The following is a 5,819-nucleotide window of genomic DNA, read 5'->3' on the forward strand; positions in this document are numbered from 1 at the left end:
AAGGAGCAGAACACAAATTATTTAAGCACCATGGAAAAATTATTGGAAAAAAATCGCGTAGAAATAGCCAAAATGCTGGAACAGGATCGTCGTGAGACAGCTAATATGTTTTCAAACATGGTCAGCATGATCCAGCCGCCATCACTTACATCAATGTGGTATCCCCACCAAATTGGGGTTCCATCACGTAGTGCAGTGCTATCTGATTCATTGTTCAGTAATTTTTTGACTTCTCAAGTAATGGTATGGTATTTTTGCATCCACACCGCAGTCATCTCCAGCTAAATAACATGACCTTGATATTAGCTGTTAACTTTTTAAGTAATATTAATTAATGAATTGTAAGAGCTCTTTAATTTTCTAATACACGTTTTGAAACTGTTAAAGTTTACTCAGCGATTTTCTTATATTAAGAAAATAGGGGTTAGCACATACATATAATTAATATAATAATACGAGTATATTCAATAGTATGATTCCGCTAACTGAAATGTTTATGAGTAGGAAAAAATTGTTAGAAATGTGATGTTCGTAAAGGATAATTGTCTTTCAGCCAATTTTTAATATTATTTCGATTGTCTACATAAAAAACAAAAGTGGGTAAAGTGTGCATTAAGAGCTCACCATAAAATAAGGCGATACATGACCCTGGCATTCCTAAAAAAAATACATGGGAAATATAGACGGTTCTGGACATGTGTAAGTCATACAAGATGCTCGCAAACTTTGGAATATAACTCCAAATGTTTCACAGGTAGAAAAATCAAGCTTCTGGGAGAATGATGTTCCTACTTTTAAGAACGATAAGTTCAAAAACACTTTCCGAATCGATCGTTCCACGTTTCAATATTTGGTTGATCGATTGAAGAATTTACAGAGAGCGGACACCTGTTGGAGGAATGCTATTTCGTTGGAAAAGCGAATTGGTATCGCGCTTTATTCATTAGCTTCATCAGCAGAGTATTGAACAGTGGCAAGCTTATTTGGAATTGCTAGAACAACAGTAGGAGAAATAGTTCTTGAGGTGTGTAGAGAGATTTGTACCGTGTTCCAAGAAACAATGTTGGACGCGTACCCACCAACACAAGCTAAAATCGAAGAAATTGTTAATGGTTTTGAATTATTGGGGTTCCCTCAATGCTATGGAGCGATTGACGGATGTCACATTGAAGTGAAACCTCCAAAAGGTGAAGGTTCAGATTATTTCAATTTTAAAGGATGGTATTCAACAATTCTCTTTGCTGCTGTAAACTATCGTTATAGGTTCACCTATATAAACATAGGAGTACAGGGAAGATGTAACGATTCTTCCATTTTTGAATGCTCGGCATTAAAGGCTTATCACATAAATAATGTGCTATTTGCAAGACATTTCAAATTCATTGAAGGTGTAAAGGTACCGATTTTACTTATTGCGGATTCAGCGTTTAAACTTTCGCCATACGTAATGAAACCGTTTCCGTTTTCAGTTGACCAAATAGAAGGTGAAAAAATGTTCAACAAGAAATTATCTTCTTGCCGTCGCGTTGTTGAAAACGCATTTGGTCATCTGAAAGCTCGATTTCGCAAAATTGGGAAAGGTTTGGAAACTTATGTTGCCCATCTTGGCGTTTTCGTTTGCGTTCATTACTCGAATTAGTACTTGTAGTTGGTTCATCAGCCTGTACTTCAGTGAACGACGACTCACTACCCTGTGTTTTGTTAATGGATTGTTCACTCAACGGTACATCCATTGCATCAAATTCACAACCAATTAAGGATTCTTCACAATTCGGTTCTAAAAAACAAATGATAATAATAAATATGTATCTTTAAATAATAAAAAATGTGAACACAATTATAAAAGCATGCTGTATTATGCATAATATTTGCAACAACAGAAACGATAACATCAATCAGGGTTGGATTCAGCAGTCAGATTTCTAAAGTACAAGGCAGCAGCCCCAAAGAAGCAGTTCCGTAAGTGATACAAACAACAGTGGAATTGCTGTAAGAAACGCTTTAATGACTAATTTTATTACCCATTAGTATAATTGTTCTCAAGTACCATACAAATGTAGAAAATAAAAGCAATATGTTTAAAATAAATATGTTTATTTATTTATTAACGCAGAAAGCAATGCGTTGTTTTCTTCTAGTAACTTTACAACTTTTTCTTCATTATGTAATGATTTTGCTAAATATTTCTGCATCATATCCGGTTCATCTTTTATCAGCTGAAAAAAACGATCATCTTGGCGTTTTCGTTTGCGTTCATTACTCGAATTAGTACTTGTAGTTGGTTCATCAGCCTGTACTTCAGTGAACGACGACTCACTACCCTGTGTTTTGTTAATGGATTGTTCACTCAACGGTACATCCATTGCATCAAATTCACAACCAATTAAGGATTCTTCACAATTCGGTTCTAAAAAACAAATGATAATAATAAATATGTATCTTTAAATAATTAATTACATACCGTAAATTAAACTTTCGTCCATTACTTCAAATAAATTATTTGATTTGAAACTGCCCAACACTTTATGCACGTCGTTGTAGAACTCCCACTTTGACGGAGATCCACCACTAGGACTAATTGTACGTTTTTCTTGCCTAAAAAATTTAAGATTTGGAAGAATTAAATAAGAATATTTCCAAAAATGGACTGGTTCTTACATACCTATACCTTTTAGTTAAATTATTTAACCGCGTACGCATCTCTGCAGCATTCAACCGTACCTTGTGCTCGTTTTCCAGTTGTGCGCACATGTTTTGTAGCACATGATTATTTTTGTGGGTTCCGCGCAGTTTTTCAATATTTTGGCCCCAAGCTTCAATAAGGGACTTCGTCTCAGAAGTCCCTAAATAAATGCGCGGTTTGTTCGTATAATTTTCCATTTTTTGTTTCTTCTTATTGTTATTATTTTTGAAGTAATTTTGACGAAATACTTCGAAGAGCTTTTGTGTAAAAGCTTTTAGCAAAGTTTTTTACCTTTTTTTAGCTGTGTTTATACAAATACCACAATGAAACATCGTAGTATTGTTACCAGCAAAATACTACATTGCTCATATGGTATTTTGCTAGTATTTGGTGACACACAAATGGTATTTGTACCATATATGGTATTGTTACTACCCAGCAGATTTAAAAGCGAGATCTCCTGAAAGGAGGAATGGAGGACTCCTTCTTCCTTGACCTCTTTTAGGAGCAGTAAGGGAGATTTTTTAATTTTGTTCTTATATTGTGTTTTTTTTTATATTTTATTTTAGTGTGTGAGAACTAAATATCTATACAGAATTTAGCCCACACAACCCATAAAGGCACACCCTATTGTTCACAACACAACGGGAAAACCACGCCACTTCTAGAAACACAAGAAGATCGAGAAACCAGACATGCAGATGAAATGACAACAACAACGCATACGCAGCAGTAAAATCACGCCACGCAAGCAATACAACGGGATACCACGGAGACGGAGAAATCTGACAAGCAGACAAAACAACAACAAGCATACATACGCAGCGGTAAAACCACGCCACTGCCAGCAACATACGCCGTCCCAGCAACACACGCCATCCCAACGCAACATGTTGCGAATGTTTAGCACGCAGCACAGGCTTGCTGGGGAGTTGGGTGATGGATGATCAGGCAGTCAGCACGGGACTGTGACAGCGTACGCACGCTTGGCATCAGACTACGCAGTGAGTTTATCCTCTGGCTAGTCTTGGTACCCTGGCTTGTGAACGCCGTCTGTTAAGGGTGAGCTTGGTAGTGAGTTTATCCTCTGACCAACTCAACCTTTAACATCGCGGTCGCTAACGCAGTCTTCCGTGATCCGGGATCTTTACGCGGCAGAGTGATTAAAAGGACCTCTCCAGCGTCGCAGAGGAGCGTAAACGGGTATAACAGTGCAGCGTTTTTGAAGCCTACACGAGCGTCGGCAGAAGTAGCCGGACGTAGTCGTAGTAGCACGCGAGTGTCAACGTGTACATCAGGACAACGTCATTGAAGCCTACACGAGCGCTGGCAGAAGTAGCCGAGCGTAGTCGTCGTAGCACGCGAGCGTCAATGTATACGCCAGGACATCGTCATCGATGCGTACAGGATCGCCGGCAGAAGTAGTCGAGCGTGGTCGTCGTAGCACGGGAGCGTCAACGTACGCCGCAGGACACCGTCATTGAAGCCTACACGAGCGCCGGCAGAAATAGCTGAGCGTGGTCGTCGTAGCACGAGAGCGTCAACGCACGTCGCAGGACATCGTCATTGCAGTCGTCTAGCACCCAGGAGCGCAACAGAGCGGGAAACGGTATTGCCTCAACGGGCCACACAGAACCGTTACCCTGACAGCGCGTTCCTCGGGCGACGACAGTACAACGCAGAAGACTATTCTGTAACATAGATTAATATATGTATATTACATTTTACATATTAATATAAGTTGAATAAAATAAAGTACGATTCGCAGAGGAGCCCCAGTATCTACAAATTTATTGTAACCAACCCTGGACACGGCGAGTATACCTCAGCAATTTATACTTGTAAGAAGCAGGGGCAGAAAAAAGCTTCGTTACAAGTGTTGACCTCCTTTCGTCATCCTTTAGGAGCAAAAAAGGAGATTTTATACTTGTATTGTGATTTTTTTACTTCATTTCAGTATTGATCTCCTTTTGTCCTCCTTTAGAAGCAATAAAGGAGATTTTTTAATTTTTCGTAGCTTAAAAATCGTACTTTTGATACAAAAATTACAATTTAACGGGAAATAATAACTGTTAATTTTTGTCTTCAAGCAATTGTTCATTTCAACTGTGTTTTTTAAAGCGTGCAGACGTAAGTGTTTTATATCTATTGAGTATTAAATATTTTAAATTGATAATTAAATGTACTCTAAAAGGCATTTAATATGCCTAGTGAATAAATAATTAAATAATTTATATAAAAAATGCGGAAGTTCTTCAATTTTAAGTGGAGAAAATATCAATGTGTCCACCAATACTTCCCGAAACACCTCCTCCTGGCAGAAAAACATGGAACAAAGAATACGGAAGCTAGAGGAAATATCGGCGCAGAGAACTCTACTCCTGGAGCGGATTATTGACATATTGCAACCGAAGAAGATTGAATTAATGACATTTCATATTAAAAACATGAATGATTTAGCATCTACAGAGTCCTTGCTTTTGAATAAGCCTGAGGCAGAAATTGTGAGTATGATAAAATAGATGTTACTAAACAGTTTGAGTTTATTATAGGTGGCGTATCTGAAGCAAAAATTTTCAAAGGGACCCTTATCAAAAATTTTGGATGAAGTGATTGCGGAGTCCCTGCTCTTAAAAGTGAATTGGGATGGAGCCAAAAAAAAGTTGCATTGAAGAATTATGCACTTTTCAATAAATTTCTTTACGGTAATACATAATTTCAATTCATGTCATCTATTTTTTTAAAAAGTTTAATTTTTAGAGGCCTTAAAAGATGATTACTCATACCCTGATTTTGAGGCAAAGATCAAAAAGGCGTTTCTCAAATGTAAGGCTCAGTTCTACAGGAACACTTATAATATAAAAAAAAAATAATAGATTTCATGTACATTCATTTAATTAAAAAACTTTAATAAAAAATAAAATTATAAAAATTTGTTTTTGTTAAAATAATTGCAGGTTGAAAATAATATAGGATTAATCATTGAGATCTGCTGTAGTAGTAATCATAGAGATCTCCTATATCAGTAATCATAGAGATCTCCTTTAGGAGTAATCATAGAGACCTCCTATAGCAGTAATCATAGAGATCTCCATTAGGAGGTTAAAAGGAGTATTCGCGTTCCAATGACATGCAA

The 5,819-nt window shown here is 37.2% G+C and overlaps 1 pseudogene; it reads left to right on the plus strand.

Annotated features, from left to right (window-relative positions):
* The first annotated feature begins 4,647 nt into the window (after nt 1-4,647).
* LOC120769021 lies at nt 4,648-5,560 on the plus strand (annotated as a pseudogene).
* Nucleotides 5,561-5,819: the final 259 nt, after the last annotated feature.

Source organism: Bactrocera tryoni, chromosome 2, assembly GCF_016617805.1.
Source record: "Bactrocera tryoni isolate S06 chromosome 2, CSIRO_BtryS06_freeze2, whole genome shotgun sequence".
NCBI lineage: Eukaryota > Metazoa > Arthropoda > Insecta > Diptera > Tephritidae > Bactrocera > Bactrocera tryoni.